The sequence below is a fragment of the Sciurus carolinensis genome, chromosome 12, assembly GCF_902686445.1.
Source record: "Sciurus carolinensis chromosome 12, mSciCar1.2, whole genome shotgun sequence".
Classification (NCBI taxonomy): Eukaryota; Metazoa; Chordata; class Mammalia; order Rodentia; family Sciuridae; genus Sciurus; species Sciurus carolinensis.
The window spans coordinates 35,135,272-35,156,176 of record NC_062224.1 but is presented as its reverse complement, the minus strand read 5'-3'; the positions used below and the strand labels follow the sequence as shown (position 1 = coordinate 35,156,176).

The window sequence follows — 20,905 nt, the reverse complement described above, 5'->3', positions numbered from 1 at the left end:
CCCTGGCTAGAGTTTAAAGGATGATTTTGAATAGAAGTGGTGAAAGAGGGCATCCCTGCCTCGTTCTAATTTTAAGGGGGAATGTTTTCACTTTTTCTCCATTTAGAATGATATTGGCCATGGGTTTAGCATATATTGCTTTTACAATGTTGAGGAAGGTTCCTACTATCCCATTTTTCTAGTGTTTTGAGCATGAAGAGGTACAGTATTTTATCAAATGCTTTTTCTACATCTATTGAAATAATCATGTGATTCTTAACTTTATCTCTATTGATGTGGTGAGTTACATTTATAGATTTCTCAATGTTTAACCAACCTTGCATCTCTGGGATGAAACTTGATGATGCTGCACTATCATTTTAATATGTTTTTATATGTGATTTGGTAAAATTTTGTTAAGAATTTTTGCATCTATGTTCATTAAGAATATTGGTCTGAAATTTTCTTTCCTCCACATGTATTTATCTGGTTTTGGTGTCAGGGTGATATCAGCTTCATAGAATGAGTTTGGAAGGGTCCCCTCCTCTTCTCTTTCATGGAATACTTTGAAGAGTATTGGAATGAGCTCTTCTTTGAAGGTCTTGTAAAAACCGGCTAAGAATTCATCTGGTCCTGGACTTTTTTTTGTAGGTAGGCTTTTGATGACTTCTTGTATTTCTTTGCTTGAAATTGATCTATTTAAATTGTGTATGTCCTCATGATTCAGTTGGGTGGATCATATGGCTTTAGAAACCTGTTGATATTGAGATTTTCTATTTTGTTGGAGTATTCATTTTCAAAATACCATCTTATTATGTTTTGTATTTCATTAGTCCCTGTCATGATATTTTCTTTTTCATCTTGCATTTTAGTAATTTGAGTTTTCTTTCTCCTCTTTGTCATTGTGGCTAAGGGTTTATCAATTTTGTTTATTTTTTCAAAGAACCAACTTTTTATTTTGACAAATTTTCCAATTGTTTCTTTTGTTTCAATTTCATTGATTTCAGCTCTGATTTTAACTATTTCCTGTCTTCTACTGTCAGGGGCGGGCTCTGAGGGCCCCAGAGCCGCACCCTGGCCTGATCTCTAAGATGGCGCCTGGCAGCTTGCCAGAATAAGCCGTACTCATAAACAAGTTTCAGGAAGTAACTCTGATTGGCTGCTGTATATGAGGCGATCCTGGTATCTGCCTGGAGACTGTTCCTTGATAGGCTGACTTTCCTGGTAGTCTACTCTCTGATAGGCTGATGGTCTCAATATAAGTCGGGGACTTGTGGAATAAAGCAGGCTTTTTTGGTTCCTGTGCTCAAGAAGAGTGTACGCGTTGTGATTGTCCCCACGGGTGGTGGGCGATCATAAGTGGTGCCGAAACACGGGAGTGAAAACTTTACAAGGATAAGTAAGAAAACAAGGTAAGATATTCTAAAAATTTAACAAGTTAAACTGGTTATAAAAAGGTCAAAAATAAACAAGTGAAAGGCAGCCTTGACATTCGTGGTATGCGACTATCCGGACTAAGTGGAAAGCGGTCCAAAAACAGTGAACTAAGCGAAAGGTGGTACAAGGACTAGATAAGCACGCGGAACGCGACTTACATTGTACAAGATGGGGTCTGAAATACCAAAAGTTCGTATGCAACAACCCTTACGGGAATTGCTTAAGGCCAATGGTACACCTTTAAAAACCAAAACTGCTAGAACATTCTTAGATACAATAGAGAAGGTAGCTCCTTGGTTTTTAGATGAAGGATTATTAAATATTCCACAGCGGGAACATCTTAGAGAGGATCTTCATAAACAGGATCTAATAGCAACAGAAAAGAACTCTTAAAGAGAACAAAGTGAGGAAGGATTGAGTGGTAGTAACCTAGAAAACAATTATTCAGAAAATTTAAGAACAAGGGGAAAAGGAGAGCTAAATCTAATACAAAGAACCCCCAAAGAAATAACCAAGTGGTAGTGAAAACTTAAGAACTAGGGGAAAAGGTAGTAGAAAGCTAAACCTAACATAAAGAGCTTCAAAATTTGTAGAACCTGCCCATATTTGAGGACCAAAATAGAGATACCATCAACCATTAGAAAAACTTTAAAGAGGCAGTTAAGACTGATTGGAAACAGGTATGCAGAGCAGTGTTATCTGGAGGACAATGTCTAATTGGAGAGCTCAGTGGCAAAGAAATAGCTGTTGAAACTGCTTGCAGAAACATAGTAGCAAGGTTTCCTGATAGAAATGTTGAGATGTTAATAGGAGAAGGCCAATAAGCTTCAATAGATGCACAAAATCAGCAGCAAAGAGATAATGCCCTAACAAAAGATAAGAGATAACTATAGTAAAATCTGTTACACTTCATGCCTCAGGTCTTTGCCCAAGGCGCAGAAAAGAAAAACATTGGGCTAACGAGTGCAAATTGGTTACTGTTGAGGGAAAGATGTTACCAAATCATTTAAGAAACAGGGCACAGAACTCTTCAACTCAAGGCTCACAAAATGGAAGCAGCTGTCATAGTCCTTGTAGAGTTTAAGGAGTAACAGATCTTTTTGCTGATATTGATTGCATCACTCGGGCAATTCCCAAATTGGAATTGGTTGGACCCATAGCCCCTCATAAGCTGATTTAGCCACATAGATGATTTCCATCTTTTCTCAGTAAAGCAAGCTGCTTATTTTCATCCTGTGTAACTTTTTAATTCTTCATGTTGGTACCTCACCTTTAAGGAGGGTTTATAAGTAAAGGGAAGTGCACTGATTAGAAAGTTAATGGAGTTAATAGTGAAAAATGTAGAGAGGGTGAAATAGATTTTTCAGCATAATTTGGCACCAAATTTTGGGGATTTTTAGGCTTTACACTAATAGGCTTGGGTGTGCTTGTATTAATTCTATTCTGCATCTACAAATGCCTCAAAGCCAGTCAACAGGCTTATAATGTGATCATAAGATAAGATTTCTGAAAGTGTAGTCTCTCACTCTCTTAAGCAAAGTCTTTCTCTCTTATGCAAAGTCTCTCTCTCTCTTCTCTTAAAGCAAGCAAACCTCAGTTCCTCTATCCTCTATACCAGCACAAAGTGTTGCTGCAGGTGGTGACAAATTGCCATGGGCAGCGACAGTTACTCACATTCCTGAACCAATTTCTCACTAAATTTGAAATAACTCTAACCACAGGTATACCTTATAACCCACAAGGACAAGATATTGTTGAATGTGCACATCTCACCCTCAATAATACTCTTTATAAACAAAAGGGGGGAATAGGGGAGACCTTCAGGTCCCCTAAAGATAAACTTTCTCTTTGCCTCTTTATTTTAAAAAATGTTTAACTCTGGATAATGAGGGTTGCTGTGCTGCTGAGAGACATGGCAATCATAAACAACATGATAGAGCGACGGTAAAATGAAAGGATGTTCTTACAAGACAATGGAACGGCCCGGACCTGGTGCTTTACTGGAGCCGCAGCTTGGTTTGTGTTTCCACAGGATAAAACATCGCCTATCTGGGTTCCTGAGCGACTAACTCGACCAGAGCCAATGCTACCAACAAGTAACTCAGACCAACAAAATGAAGATGCTGAACATACTCCTGATGACCATGATGCTCGTAGCCTTTCCCCCCTTGAACTAACTTACAAGCTCTTTTCAGTCTATTAGGAGGAACAGTTCAATTATGTACCTTTCCACCTACCCCAGTTTGTGTGTTTCCCCCTTTTATGTTTCTGAACTAACGAAACAACTGCTTCTCTCAATTGTACTTCAGATTTATGCTATCTCTCTCAATGTTGGAATGCTTCTAGGTTCCCGCTGCCAGTCTTAATGCGTATTCCTACCTTCGTACCAGTCCCAGTCTTTGTTACAGATACAGAACTGCCAGTGCTATTATCAAGAAACAGAAGAGATTTTGGCATCACAGCAACTGTGATCACTGCCATTGCAGCCTCTGCAGCAGCAGCATTGACACAACCATACCGACAGCAACAACAATCCCTTGACCGAAAATACAGCTGCAGCCTTAGAGACTAAAGAGACCCTAAACCAACATCTAACAGCAGGCATACTCCTTGTAAATCAAAGAGTGGACTTACTACAAGAACAAGTGGATATCTTGCAAGAACTTTTGGGACTGGGATGTGTTTATCCTTTAAGAGCAGTGTGTGTCACCCCTATTGCTTATAATAACCTTAGCTCTGCAGCTATGTTATCTAAAAATCTCTCTGTCTACCTTACTGGCAATTGGTCATCTACGTTTGATAATTTAACCAGTCAGCTACGAGCTGAAATACTCAGAGTCAATGCCACCAGGGTTCAAGTTGCATTGGTATCTGAGATGTTCTCTTTGTTATCTAAAGCCCTGGGATTGACAAAACAGTGGGCTGGAACAGTAGCTGTTCTGATTATGATCTGCTTAGGGACAGCCTATGTTATACGCAGCCAAATCAGAGCTCACCAAGATGCCCAATGTCATCGACGGGCTATAGTACAGGCTTTGACAGCCATTGAGACAGGCACATACCCCAAGTATGGCTAAGCATGCTGGACCAGTAGTCAAAGATGGGTAAGATCCGTGGAAATGCATACCAACCTAAGACAGGGTTCTGACGCCTGGAGGTCAGAATTCCAATGACGGGTAAGGATGTAATTTGCCATGGACAACCTAAGACAGGCATGGTCCCAAGTCATCTTTTCTTTATTTAAAGAATAAGGGGGAGATGTCAGGGGCGGGCTCTGAGGGCCCCAGAGCCGCACCCTGGCCTGATCTCTAAGATGGCACCTGGCAGCTTGCCAGAATAAGCCATACTCATAAACAAGTTTCAGGAAGTAACTCTGATTGGCTGCTGTATATGAGGCGATCCTGGTATCTGCCTGGAGACTGTTCCTTGATAGGCTGACTTTCCTGGTAGTCTACTCTCTGATAGGCTGATGTTCTCAATATAAGTCGGGGACTTGTGGAATAAAGCAGGCTTTTTTGGTTCCTGTGCTCAAGAAGAGTGTACGCGTTGTGATTGTCCCCGCGGGCGGTGGGCGATCATATTCTACTACTTTTGGTGTTGATCTGTTGTTCTTTTTCTAGGGATTTGAGCTGTAATGTTAGGTCATTTATTTGTTGACTTTTTCTTCTTTTATTGAATGCACTTCATGCAATGAATTTTCCTTTAAGTACTGCTTTCATAGTGTCCCAGAGATTTTGATATGTTGTATCTTTGTTCTCATTTACCTCTTAGAATTTCTTTTTTATTTTCCCCCTGATGTCTTCTGTTATCCATGCATCATTCAATAGTGTACTATTTAATCTCCATATGTTGGAGTAGTTTCTGTTTTTTATTTTGTCATTGATTTCTAATTACATTCCATTATGATCTGATAGAATACAAGGTAGCATCTCTATCATTTTGTATTTGGTAAGAGTAGGTTTGTGGCAAAACATATGGTCTATTTTAGAGAAGAATCCATGTGCTGCTGAGAAGAAAGTGTATTTGCTCATGAGGGATGGAATATTCTATATATGTCTGTTAAGTCTAAATTATCAATTGTGTTATTGAGATCTATGGTTTCTTTGTTCAATTTTTGTTTGGAAGATCTGTTCAGTGGTGAGAGAGTTGTGTTAAAGTCTCCTAGTATTATTGTGTTGTGGTTTATTTGGTTCCTGGATTTGAGAAGGATTAGTTTGACGTACATGACTGAGCCATTTTGGGGAGCATAAATATTTATGATTGTTATGTCTTGTTGATTTATTCTTCCCTTAAGCAGTATGAAATATCCTTCTTTATTCCTTCTAACTAGCTTTGGCTTTAAGTCTGCTTTATCTGATATAAGGATGGTTATCCCTGCTTTTTTACTGAGTCCATGTGCATGATATGTTTTTCCCATCTTTTCACCTTTAGTCTGTGGGTATTTTGTCTATGAGATGAGTCTCTTGAAGGCAGCATATTGTTAGGTCTTTCTTTTTAATCCAATCTGCCAGTCTATGTCTTTAAATTGATGAGTTCAGGTCATTAACATTCAGGTCATTATTGAGATATGATTTATATTACCAGTCATTTTGGCTTATTTTTGGATTTTAACTTGACTTGGTTTCTCCTTTATTTGGCTATTCCTTTAGGGTAGTTCCTCCCTATGCTGACTTACATTATTGTTTTTCATTTCTTCCTCATGGTATATTCTGCTGAGAATGTACTGTAGTGCTGGTTTTCTATGTAAATTCTTTTAGCTTTTGTTTATCATGGAAGAATTTTATTTCATTGTTTAGTATGAAGGTAAGTTTTGCTGGGTATAAGATTCTTGGTTGGCATCCATTTTCTTTCAGAACTTGAAAAATGCCATTCCAGGCCCTTTTAGCTTTTATGTTGTGGGTTCAGAAATCTGATATCTGTGTTGGTTTCCCCCTGAATGTAATTTGATTTTATTGAGATATGATTTGTATTCCCAGTCCTTTTGACTTATTTTTGGTTTATTTTTTGGCTTACTCGGGTTACTTTTTCTCTCATAGGCTTTAAAATTCTATCTTTATTTTGTATGTTAGGTATTTCCATTATAATGTGACTTGGTGTGAATCTGTTGTAATTTTGTACATTTGATGTCCTGTAAGCCACTTGTATTTGATTTTCCATTTCATTCTTCAGGTCTGGGAAACTTTCTGATATTATTTTATTGACTAGATTGCTCATTCCTTTGGTTTGTATCTCTGTGCCTTCCTCAATCACAATAATTCTTAAATTTGGTGTTTTCATGATATCCCATAATTCTTGGAAGTTTAATTCATGATTTCTTACCATCCTTTCTGTTTGGTTAACTTTGTTTTAAAGATTAAATATTATGTCTTCAATGTCTGAGGTCTGTCTTCCAGGTAATCTAGCCTATATGTTATGCTCTATCTGTAGATTTTAAGTTGATTTAGTGTTTCCTTCACTTCAAGGATTTCTGTTTGTTTTATTTTCAGAATGTCTATCTCTTTATGGAAATGTTCTTTTGCTTCCTGCATTTGCTCTTTTAACTGTTGATTCATGTGATCATTCAATGCCTGCATTTGTTTTGTTATCTCATAGATTGCTTCTGTGATCATTTTAAATATGTATATTCTGAACTCCCTTTCAGACATTTCTTCTGCCATGCTGTCATCGTATTTTATTGATGTAGCATCTAGCTTTGTTTGGGATATATTCTTCTCTTGTTTTCTCATAGTGTTCCTATATCTTCCCCTCTAGAAGTACAAACCTGAGTTATTGCAGTTTTCCTCCATACGCTTATAATGTCCCTACAAGTTTCCAATACCTCGCCTTGAAGTGAGATATCAATATTAGCAGCACACCATACAAACGGTATGCATCCTTAACTCAAATAGTCCCTTTTAAGATATTAACCATACTGTCTTAAATAACAGAGATTATGAGTTTGATTATTATCTATAGCTTAGCCAATAGGTTTGGAATAAGGACCACAATTTCTAATGGTGAACAAAGAGGATGGGGAATGATGTAGGATATAATATTAATGAAATAAGAAGTGTGTCTATAGAAGTACTATGTCATAGGAGTACTGAAATTGGAATTAAAAGAAATTGGTTGTTAGCATGTGAAAAGGGAGAAAGAGTCTCCAGGGAGACAGACAGATATAAGGAAAATAGGATGAGAAAAATATTAATAAAAGATAAAAAGTAGGAATAATAGCATAATTTTAATAATCATATTACTACTAATAAAAAAATCTACAATAAAACTCTACCTTACTGTTTAAACCTCCTAGTTTTCAGTAGCCTAATGTCTGGGTCGAACTTGATAATGCAGTAATGCATGAAGGGTGCTGCCCCTCTAGGGATGGTGGCCTTCAGGTGGGGTATAATCCCTGCTAGAGGGCAGAGGTACCTCCATGTGTTGACAGATGGTCAATTGCAGCAAGGACACTAAATCATGTGCAGGGGCCTGGTTAGGCTGGGCCTGGTTCTCTGGGCCAGGACTCCCAGGCACAGAAGTCTCACACAGCAGTGCTGGACTGGGCCTGGTTCTGCTCCTCTCTCCTTCTTTTCAACATAGATTGTAAAAATATTTGGATACCACCATAAGTACTGTTGAGAACAGGATGACATCTGTGCAGTAATCTTATGTAAACAAGCCATTTTGTGAACTGGCCTGTAAACTGCCCCCCCACAGGAAAGGGTGCGCAAACACTAAGGAATGAGAAACTACCTTAATCATCAGGATGCAGGCGGTTGTGAGAGCACCCTCAAGAGCCAATACAGGACAAACAGGATGTACTGGGCACCCCCAGCTTATCAAGCTGTTAAGAGATTTCTGTCCAAGGAATGTGCAGCTGCCCAGAAACCTTGCCTATCAAGGACAGGGGGGCCTAGCCCTGACTCATTTCCTGCATAGTTCACCCCTTCCCTCTTCCATTCTTCCTCCAGAACCGTTCAGTTTTGGCGGTACCCAATGAGATTCAAATAAATTAGCCGGACCCAACCAAAAGAGGACAAATGTTTAGCTGTTCAAATGTTAACCAATTATGTACAGGTCTTTGTGAATGCTTGAAAACCTCTAAAATAGAGTGCTTTCTCGCCCCTCTAGACCACTCCCCACTCAGCCCTTGTAGTGGTCTGAGGGGCTGATCCGTGGTCCAGGCTCGAGTTTCTTTAAATAAAACCTCGTTGTGTGATTTTTGTCGTGTGTGCACTTTGACTTTATGGGGATCGGTAGATATTGGACCCCAACATTACATATATGTATATGTGTGTTAATGTTTTAATTTCTCTGTATAAATACATAATTCATACATAATTTCAGTTAATATATCACATAATATTCTATTGCAACTTGGGGGGTCAAAATATTAAATTTACATCTTTGGAACTCATACAAATCTAACAGTTTAAAAATAAGGGATTTAAGAAATTGAACTTGTTTTCTGGCCCACAATCTCTTTTACTTGCTTCTGTCTCTTTCCTCTCTTCTTCCCTAGGGGAGGTTCTCCATCAGCTCATCACTTTGAACCAGAGTTTGATGAAGAGGTGAGATAATAAGCTGTGTCTCTATTTCAAATTCAGCTCAAGATAGCCTTTGAGAAATGTTAAACTGTGAAACAAGTTTTAGTATGCAGTTTATAGGAAAAAAATCTATGAGTGTTGTGCACACAGAATTCATGCCAGAAAATTTCATCCAAAACTTTTCAATGCAAATTCTAGCAAACTACACACACTTGGAAGAAAAATATTATATGAAAGGACATAAAATTTACATCTTCATAATTTATGTATACAATTTAAGGAAAAGTGGGTTGAACTTGACTTTATTAAATATGGCCCTGCTTTATTTACAACATAACTTCAGAAATACTTTCCCCCAGGATTGCTGAAAACTGATGTACCATTTGGGATTTAAAGGCATATCCCATTTATGCATAACCCATTTATGATTGAAAACAAGATTGGTCTAAATTGTGCATCTCTTTCACTGAAAAATCTGAGAAAATCCTCTCTCCCCTTATTATTGAAGAATATTATCGGAACATAGTGGAAATTATTCCAGATTGAGTCAGAATGTTCTACAGAGTTGAGAGGTCTAGTTGAAAAGGTTCTTTCTTTGAAGGCCCAAGTTTCCTTCCCAGGCCTACTTCATACATAATTATTCTCTTCAGAAAAAGAGATCATGTAGGAAGATTTTAAGTTCTAATTCTTGTGGTGGTACCAAAGGATTAAGAATTTGGAAAAACATGGGGTTTGTAACACTTATCAATGACTACCACTGATATTAAATCCATTCCAAGAAACTCAACCCTTTAATGGAAAAAGGGAAAAAAAAAAGGAGAGAGGGAGAGAGAGAGATTTTAATTATGTTTAAGGAAATAGTTTCTGACATCATATTCAGAGGTAGGATAGATTGAAGCAAGTAAGTTCTCAGCACTGGAAACACTAGGGTACACCTGGTTGAAATTCTTCGTTGAGAGTGTTCTTTGGCTAATTTTAACATTAAATAATTTAAAATGCCACATTCTATGACTCTGATATAATATGTGGTGAGTCATCAATAAAGACAACTCAAAGCGTCATTAAATAGTTTCCTAGGAAATCTTTTTTTTATTAAATACCAAATACTCATTTAAGTAAAAATAACAATGTGACACAAAGGTGAGAGCAGATGTAACAAAGAATATTATTGTTAGAAAATTTCCTTTCATAAGGTCAATAGCATGCTTACTATATTAGTTGAGACTTCCTTAGAAGTCATAATTTGAGATAGCCTTCAAAAGAGTTGTGAAAAATGTCCCTTCCCTCTCATTTTTGTTTAACAGTCTCTACAATTTGGCATGGCCCAAACGTTCTTCCTTGTTGACAGGATTCCCTTAGGTACTCCCCATAGGATCTGTTCTACAGCATGTCACTGAATCGATTTTTCATGGAAGTCTCATACTGGTGGCAAAGAGATAGGGAATATTCTGGGAAAAGAAATAGAAAAATGTTCTGAGAAATGCTAAATACCTTTTTTTTTAAAAGAGTATACATTTCTTAATATATAACTTTTTTTTTAAATTTTTCTTTTCATGGAATACTTTTTCTTATTACCAATTCCCACAGTGGGAAAATAATTTATTATTTTTAATTTTATATTTATGGACAGATTATTTTAGAACAAGTAAAACACATTTGAGGATTAAACCTGTTTAGAATTTGTAATATTGTGATATGTCTACCAGGAAGACATCTCTAACTGCAGAATCTCTAAATTCAGAAGCTCTCCAATCTTTCTTCCTAGGATTTAGAAATCTATAATCTGAGACTTTAGCATCTCCTAATTTTAAAGTTTGCCTAGACCTGGTATCAACTGAACAGACAGGGAAATTTCCAAGATTAAACACTCTAACTTTTTGCAAAGTCTTTACTCATGAATTAACAGTCTTTCCCTTTGTGCATTATTTCCAAACAAATGCAGAAATATGATCATATATTGATAATAATAAAGCTGAATTCTCTTTAAGAGACTGACAAAAGGCAAAAGCTCTTATGTAAAGTTTAGTTTTACTGTGAGTCTCATGAGCTTGAAGACAACCCATTAACTCACTAGAATGCAGAATTGGGTCTCAAAAGTTCTTGGATAGATTTCCTTTCAAACCTTTTCCTCAAGGATTTAATTATTAAATAACCATATGATTAGGAGGTCTGTCCACCAATGAACTTACCTGTTATTTTCTCCTTATTGTGAGTTGAATGTCATGACAGAGCAGAGGCAAATAGGCATGTAATCAATTCTTTAGATATTAAGTCAAAAAGGTCAAAGCTTCCACAGCATGGCAGCAGCTTTGCAGATGCCCACATCATGATAGCTGAAATAACAAAGCCCAGCAAAGGCTAAAGCTGAGAGTCCCAAAAGGCCTGCCTTGGCATCTTTCTGCAATTCATCCCCATGAACATAGTAACAACTTGTCCAAGGCCCCAGTGACTATGGAAAGTGAACACTTCAGTCAAGGAGTAGTCCTTTGTAGAGCAAGGATTAAAATATGCAGCTGGAAGCAGGCCCAGGAGCAAAACACTGACAACCCTCTCAATAGTCCGGTGAAGAGATGTAGCCTTGGAAACAGAATGGTGGTTTGGTGACAGGTGAATGTGCTGTGTTCCACTCCATCCTGGGGTGGATTGGTCCTGGAGAAATGCTGAGACAAGAAAAGTTCTGATCACTGGGATTTGGAGAAACACAGCTCACCCTCCATGAGCACTACAGAGGACACCCAGCATCAAGAGAACCCCATCTGACTTTTGACCACTAAATACCTTTTAAATATGAAACTTACTGAACACATTAGTTATCACCAACATAGATAGAGTAATGAGTTGTCCAAGGGGTAAAAGTTAATTTTAAAGAGTGCATTTTATGGGGTTGGAGTTATGACTCAGAAGTAGAGCACTTTCCTAGTATGTGTGAGACACTGGGTTTGATCCTCAGCACCACACAGAAATAAATAAATAAAAATATAGGTGTCTGCCCAGAGCTAAAAAATATTTTTTAATAAGGAGTACATTTTATAATATTAAAGTCTATTAAATACAATAGGTACAAGAATGTAGACCAAACTCTGAGTTCTACGACTAATAGAACTACTGCTAGTAGTTACAGGCTTCTGGTGGTAGTGCTTGGAAATGAGTAGATTACCTGCTTGATGCATCTGAATACATCCTGAAATGTCAGCATGTGGAATCACACATGTACAGCCACAGTCATACCCTCAGATCCACACTTCCAAGACTAAAGCATCTGAAAAGAGAACTACCTAAGAGAACATCTCTTGGAAAAGGATAAATGTTGATATAACCTATAATATCCACATATAAAAAGTGTCCCTGTAGTTTTCTACATAATATCATTAAGATAAATGTTCAGTTTAATCATTCAGCATGGTATATGTATCATTAGTATCAGTATTGCACATTATAATTAGTCAAATGAGCCATCCTGCAACAACCAAACATACTCCAAAAAGCACTTGGATCTTTAGATGTCTCTGTCATAAAGTTATGTCTTAATATTTTTCTGTACCAGAAAAATAAAAAAAGTCCTATAAAATATACTTGAAAAAAATATGAAAAAAATATATAATTTCACCTGATTCATGGTTCTTAAATTATCTTTTGGGATAAACCAGTTATTCTCTGTGGCACATATTTTTTCTGATTGTCAGGGAAGCATTTGGAATAGTCAAAATATTAGATTACTAACTGGTGACCTTACTAAAAATAAATGATTCATTCAATGAATCACTGGAATTATTAATGTTTGAAGGGTTACATAATGCATTTGAAGATCAAAGTATTCAAGATAATATTGTAACAATTTTCAATATGCAATTGTGTTTAATTATGTGGGTAATATGGACCAAAGATATTAGTGTCATGATCACTGAAATGGAGATCCAGTAAATCTGAAGTCTAGTCTTCATCCTAAATACTTGATAAGACATTAATACACTTCTTAGCAATACAGTGAACAATTTAGATCAAATGATCTCTTTCTGCCCATATATTTTTTAATTCTAAGTCTCAGCTTCCACTCGGAAAACAGTCTGAGTTTTGTATCAATTAATGATGGTAATAAAGACTCCTATGTCCTGTGAAATTAACCACATAAATAGTAATGTCATTTGCAACAATCTTCATATGTCCAAAGAAGATTTTTAAAATATATATGAGCACAGTAGCTTATTCACAAAATAGAAGAAAGTATAGTCTTAAATATTGAAGGTCTAGCCAAAATTTGACTACTTTAATAAAAATCTAAAATGACACTGACTTCAATGTTATAATAGACACAAGTAAATTTTAGGTGAAACACAGTTTTATTTCACATAAAATGTAAATACTAATAATCCAAACAGAGGAAGTCCATAAATTGTCCTGCTGTTGAAAGAGAAATAAAAATTCATAGTGACTAAAGCCTCTGCCTTTAAACAGTCATTGTTTACATTATCTAACAAAATCCACCAAATGGTTTCAAATCACTAAAAACTATTGTTAACATAAGTTAAAAAAAATCAAAATCAAGTATAATAATCATGACTTTCTAATTACAAAATATGAATGCAAACATTTAAACAGTCACTCAACTTCTAAATCCCAGACTCTACACGAAGTTCTAGGGAAACAAAGTTGAAGACTGGGAGAAAATATTTGCCTCTCACATATTGGATAAAGGATTTCCATAGAGAATATATTATTTTAAATGTCAATACTCAATAATTAAAAAAAAAAAAACTTCTGTAAAATTGGGTGAAAAGCTTGAACAGATATTTCAAAGTAGACATTTGTTAGGCATATAAGCACATGAAAATGTATTCAACATAATCCATGCGAGGGAACTGCAGTCCACACTGAGATGCAATTATCCACTTCAGAATAGCTAAAATTAAGAAGACTGATAGTAATATGCATTGGCTTGGTGGTGGAAGAACTGGAACCCTGACACACTGCTGACAGGAATGAAAAATGGGAAACTCTGAGAATCAGGTCAGGAGTCCCTTGAAAGTTCCACTCAATTCTACCATATGACCCAGCCATTATACTCCTGTTAGACAAGGGAAAAAACAGTCGATGTTCATATAAAGATGAATATACAATTATTCATAGTGGATTTATTCAAAATAATCCATAACTAGAAATAGTCTAGATATCAATCAATATGTGAATGGATAAACTGTGCTTTATCCAAATGAATGACTCCTACCTACAGTCGCACCAATAAATCTCAGAACACCTGAGCCAAATGAAACAAATCACACCATAAAAGAGTACATACTGTGCAATTTCCTTTAAATAAAATTTTAGAGGGAGTAACAAGATGGCGGCGGCAACGAAGTGACAGGAGTGCCAGGGCCTGAGCCTGCGGCAGTGGTGGCAGCGGTGTCGCCCTCCTACCTCCCCGCCCCTTTTCCAGCCCACGACCTTGCCATGAAAGCCAGGCGGAGACGGCCTCCCAGAAACAGGAAGCCTGGCCTCAGTAACCCTGAAAACCACTCACGAATTGCGGCCTGGCTAAAAGAAACCTGACCCAGTGGCGGTGATCGGGTTTCCCTTGGCCGGTTCTGGGCCCTCTGCGCCGGGAAAGGCCTCCGCTGTCCCCATCCTGCCGCCCTCCTCCGCAGCCTTGCCAGGTGGAAGAGCCCCGGAGGCCTCCGTCCTCCCCTGAGAGGCGTCGGGACCTGACCGCAACCTCCATCTTCGTCCCTCAGGATGGCGAACAGCAGCGGCTCCAAGGCCGAATTCATTGCAGGAGGGAAATAGGGAAGATCGGGTCTTGCTCCTTCAGGGACATTTACCTGGCGATTAACATTGCCAAAGGCGAGGAAGTGTCGGTGAAGCTCAAATCTCAGAAGGCCAATCACCCCCAGTTGCTGTACGAGAGCAAACTCTACAAGATTCTCCAAGGTGGGGTTGGCATCCCCCACGAACATTGGTATGTCAGGAAAAAGACTACAATGTGCTCATGGATCTCCTGGGACCCAGCCTAGAAGACCTCTTCAACTTCTGTTCAAGAAGGTTCACAGTGAAAGCTGTCCTTATTTTAGCTGACCAGATGATCAGTAAAATTGAGTATGTGCACACAAATAATTTTATACACAGAGACATGAAGCCAGATAACTTCCTAATGGGTATTGGGCGGCACTGTAATGTTAGTCCTTATTGATTTTGGTTTGGCCAAAAAGTACAGAGACAACAGGACAAGTCAACACATACCATACAGAGAAGATAAGAACCTCACTGGCACTACCTGGTATGCTAGCATCAGTGCACATCTTGGTATTAAGCAAAGTCACCGAGATGACATGGAATCATCATGGAATCAGGATATGTTTTGATGTATTTTAATAGAACCAGCCTGCCGTGGCAAGGACTGAAGGCTGCAACAAAGAAACAAAATATGAAAAGATTAGTGAAAAGAAGACATCCACTCCTGTTGACATTTTATGTAAGGGGTTTCCTGCAGAATTTGCTATGTACTTAAACTATTGTCCTGGGCTGCACTTTGAGGAAGCCCTGGATTACATGTATCTGAGGCAGCTATTCTGCATCCTTTTCAGGACCTTGAACCGTCAATATGACTACACATTTGATTGGACAATGTTAAAGCAAAGAGCAGCACAGCAGGAGCCTCTTCCAGTAAGCAGTGTCAGCAGGCCCAAACCCCCACAGGAAAGCAAATTGACAAAACCAAGAGTAACATGAAAGGTTTCTAAGCATGAATTGAAGAATAGAAGAAGCAGAGCAGATAATTGGAGCAGCATTTGTTTCTCCCCAAATCTAGAAATTTTAGTTCATGTGTGCACTAGCCAGTGGTTATGGACAACCATTCACTTGGTGTAAAGAACTTAATTTCAGTATAAACTGGCTCTGGGCAGCATTGTTGATGCTGTATCATGAGTTGTAGCCAATGTAATTGTGAATATTAACTGAGATAGTGAAACATGGTGTCCAGTTTTCTATTGTATTTTTTCCAAGTGGAAAAGTTAACTAAATGGTTGACACTCAAATTGGTGGAGAAATTGTGCATATGCCAATTTTTTGTTAAAACCTTTCATTTTGAACTATACTGCTTTGAGATCTCATTTCAGAAGAACAGCATGAACAGTCTTCAGCCAGAGTTGTGATGGTTGTAAATACTCACAATTGTGCATTCTTAGAGTTTTTCCACCCCTGAGGTTTGCAAGTTGTTCACTTAAAACATTCTTTAAATGATTGGCTTCTTGTCTGCAAGCCAGCTGATATGGTAGCAAGCAAAGATTCCAGTGTTTGAGCATATGAAAGACTCTGCCTGTGTACTGTGCTAGAAATAACAGCATCTAAATTGTAAACTTAAGAAAAACTTAGTGACTACTAGATTATTCTTAGGACTCTGCATTAAGTATAATGTTCTTGGTATTAAAAAAAAGCATATTTGTCACAGAAATTTGGTTAACATCTTACAACTGAGCAAGTATGTATGTTGCTTAGATAAATGTAATCACTGTAAACATCTATATGATCTGGGATTTTGTTTTTATTTTGAAATGGGAGCTTTTATGTTTAAAAGTTCATTAAAAACTAAAAAATAGTTTCTGTAAGGAAACAAGTTTTTTTTTTAAAACAATAAAATGCCTTGCTGACTCACTATGAAATAAAAATCTCCCCAAGTTTTTTATAGACTACTTTAAGCCATTTGTTTCATGATATTCCCTTGCAAGTCTATTAAGATTTAGTGTTATAAATTCTCAATTTTTAAATTTAATTTTCCCCCATTTTGGTCTGAAGGGAAAGGCATTCTTTCACTTTTTGTGTTTTTAATGACTTGCAGACACAATACCTAGTACTGCAGCTGCCAGAACTTGGCATTGTAACTCTTGCTGCCACTAACAGCTAGACTGATTTTGAGTCAGAATCAAAGTGTAAAAGGGTTTGACTACAAGATGTTTTTATTTAAAATACTTTGAAATGGCTATAAGTGTTTGACTCTAAACCTTGGAACAGAGTCAGACTATGTGAAGTTCAAGTGCTTGTTGACATCTCTAGCCTCCACCTGCTTCTATAGGTTACTTGTGTGTGTGCACTTTCAGTCTTATTTGCATGCTGTTTTTCTCTGACCCAAGAGAAAGGAAACTTACTGATGATAATTCTTTAGTGTAATTTATTCATTTATAGCATGTCAGGATAAATTAAAAGTACATTTGTCTGAAAAAAATTTTTAGAATGTATAAATTAATGTATAGTGGCAGAAAGCTGGTCAGTGGTTATTGAGGGGCCAAAGGGAAGGATTATAAGGGGCATTAGAAACTTTTTGAAGATGAAGCTTATTTCCATTATCTCTGATTTGCATTTTCCTAGAACTAATGCAATCAAAATAATGAAAATATATAACCATCTTGATGGTTTCAAAACTTTTAATAGGTGTAGTTTATTATATATCAACTGCACGTCAATAAATCTCAAAATAAAAATTAGTTAGAAGTTTGTATTGAAGCTTCATATATTCTGATTTGCTGAACCTTTAATAACCATGCCAAATACAAGAGTTTTGATGAATTATTTCAACTGATATTAGAAAGTAAAACAATTCTTATACACAGCATCTACCATCTAGTCCTATCATATTTATCTCATTTTAAATGAGTGATCCTGAAAAGTCTTTGGATTTTTCTTTAAATTTAAATTTTTAAATTTAATTTTTAAATTTAATTCTTTAAATTTAAAATTTAAATTTAAATTTTCTTTAAAGTAAACATTGAACATAATGCTAGGTAAATTCTCTAACAATACTACAGTTAATTAGCATTGGTTATTACCACTGCTCTTTCTCAGTAGAATGGAAACAAAGAATATCCATTTCTTAATGGAGGAAAAACCTCTTGTTGCATAAATTGGACCCCTTTTTACTACTTTGAATGATTCAGTCACACATAATGCAGAGTATCTAATTTCATCATTTCAGGCCTGAATTTTATTTAAAATAAAAGGCTAGAGGAACTCTTGGAGAGCGTCAACAGTGCACTCTTTGTGCAATCCCTGGTGGGTTTCATACTCAATTTTTATGTTTCTATTCATGACCACAGGATTCCTTTGTTAGTTGCTTGTTTATCTGGCTATGAAATTACTTCACTGTAAATTTGCTTTTCTTCTGGAAACCAATTCTTGAGTAAATATCATAAGAAGAGTTGATCCTCTAAATACTAGTATGGTCCAAATTACAAGTGACCTGATTAGAGAGTAAGAATTAATTTGAAGTGGATGAGTCATTATTAAATCAAAGTTGAAAAAAAAAACTCTTCCATTTTTTTCACACAATGACATGCATCTTACATGTACTGGGGCTAAGCAGAAAGATACCACTCTACATATGCAGATTAATTCTCATTTATATCTCCCTAGACAGATCACCATTCCTAATTCATGATTAAATCATGTAAAAAGTATACTTATGCATATTATAAATTCTCAAAAGGAAATCTGGATCTAAGTTTTTGGTTACAAAACTGTTAATTAGACTAAGTCCTTTAGATAGAGTCAGTGCTTTAAATTTGGGTAACTGAAAGAATTTTAATATGTGCAAACAAAAAAAGCATTGTATCCAGGGATAAGTAAGAAGTTTTTTTCCTGTATGATATGCATAGATGTACCTGTTAAAGGGATATATAGCATCTATTCAACACCTGCCTGCTAAAGTCATATGATATATTGGGAATTCGAGAAAAGATAATTATTTAGAAACAGTCGGTTCCAGTGTTAGTTCCAGTTCTCCTCTTCCCAAGCTGTTTGGTCAAGCATAAACAACCTCTCTGGGCTTCTTTCTCCAAAAATGGCAAAAAGGATCTCTAATTTTTCCACTTTTGGGAATTGCTAAAATATTCAAATATATCTCACATGTGTCTCTCTCTCTCACACACACACACACACACACACACACACACACATCCTTTACAAAATTCTGAAAATCACATAGGCACTCTGCCTGGGTTTCAGTTGCTTACCTATAAATAGTTAAAATGACAAAGTATTCAAAATAATAGATTTACAAGTATGTGCTTTTAGCAGAATCTCAGAGATTGTGTCAAACTCATTTCTTTCCCATGGATTTTTCATTTCAGTAGATCAAGTACTTAAAATTGAAGGCAGCTGCAGTTATTTCATGCCTTGTGTTCATCTTTAGAGGCTCTAATCATGCATTATTTGGGTACTCAAGGAAGAGGCAACTTAAAGAGTTTTGGTACACCCTTATTTAAATGATAAGTGCATGTCAAAATAACTGACCAAATTCCACTAGCTTTCATCTCAGGACTACAGTGATGTTTCACATTGCTTAGACATTCTGACTCAAATACACATTCAAATATGCTTTGTGAAACCTACTATCCATACCTGAAAAGGCTGCTGGCTGGAAATGTTGAGGTGTTTCTTATCCATCTGTTGTATTGATTCTCAAATATCTGCCACAGTATCTGTCCCCTTGAGTTACTCCAGATTCACTGGTAGATAGCCAGTCTACAAATGTGCTTTCCAAACATGTGGTAGTATAAGGGTAAGGTACAGACCTCTGTGCCAGTGGCATTAAAGATGGGGCTCAGTAAAACAGCCTTGTTTTGGAAAACCTGTGGCTCTGAAGATTCTATGAAAAGATAGTATCCTTTCACTGTGCCCAAAGTATTATCCTTCATGGGCCCTGTATTAAGTGTTGAAGTTGGACCCTGGTTCCTGGTCCACTCAAAGTCATCCTCTGTCTCTTTTTCCCAGGTACAAATTTCATTCTCAATGAATAGTAGTTCGGGGGCTGAAATTGGCATTAAATAACAGCAAGAGTAAATTAAGAACAAAACTAAATATGATGAAGAACACTGATGGATATTTTTGTCATGCAAAGGCAAGCCATTTTAATTTCAAAATGCAACATTAGTTTTGAGAAAGTTAAAAAATGCCAGATGATATATCAAGTCACAATGTTCCATGGACCGAAGATGACATTGCTTTGGTCAATATTTTCAAAATATTTGTTTGTGCCCCTTCCTCTTCCAGTTCTGTTATCATCCCTCCAAGCAAATTATCATGCCATCATGGAAATGATGAAATTTCAATAAGAAATTTCTGGTTCAGTGCATTTCAAAATCAACTGAACATTCTAATCAGAAGGGAGCATTAGAAACAAACAAATACCAAAGCCCAGAGATATTTATTTAGTTGCTGTGAGTAGTGAAGCCATGCATCAGGAATTTTTTTATATGCTCCCTTCGGGATCCTAATAAAGCTAAGAACAATTATACGTCAATGAGTCTCAAGATTTAAGAATCACCAAGAGCTCTTGGTAAAATTGCTTACTTCATGATAAAGCCCCCGTACAAATACTAGTTTATGGAGTGAAACTTACAAATTCAAATTTTTAACGAATACTCAAGATAATTATTATGTAGGTGTTTTCCAAACCTCAGCCTAAACCTATATCCTGCCCACTCTCCAAGTATCCCTAAATGTCAGTGCCAGAATAACAATCCTTCAGTAGCAGTAGTACCACTTTTTTTCTTTATTCAAAATTCCTTTAATAACTCTTCCTTTAAACTAAATTTTAATATGCTCCCCAAATTAAAATGCATCTCTCCCCTTTGCAGGAAGTATCTTTTTATGCATCCTGAACTCTGACCCTGTCTCCCTTTGCACCTGATGTTCCAACCTCTGCCTTGTTACTCTCTGCTGTATCTCATCAGTGGTTGCCCTTCCTCTCGCTGACCTGTAGCTCCACTGGCCTGTGCTATTTAAATTTCTAACTTCCTTCAGTCACTAGAACAATTTTGATATTAAAGGAATTGACTAGCCCAATTAAATGTGCTACCTCAATTTCTACAGTAATACAGGAACATGCTCATTTTTCAAGGCATGAGGATTTGTTGACATCAAGTATTTGCTTTAGAATAAATGGGATAAAATGTACATTTGATAGTATTTGGATTATGCGGAAT

General features: G+C 36.8%; 2 pseudogenes; one reads left to right on the top strand and one right to left on the bottom strand.

The window, feature by feature from the left end:
* Positions 1-11,220: 11,220 nt before the first annotated feature.
* On the bottom strand, positions 11,221-14,652 carry LOC124961220 (succinate dehydrogenase [ubiquinone] cytochrome b small subunit, mitochondrial-like; annotated as a pseudogene).
* Positions 14,653-14,666: 14 nt separating this feature from the next.
* On the top strand, positions 14,667-15,670 carry LOC124962027 (casein kinase I-like; annotated as a pseudogene).
* Positions 15,671-20,905: the final 5,235 nt, after the last annotated feature.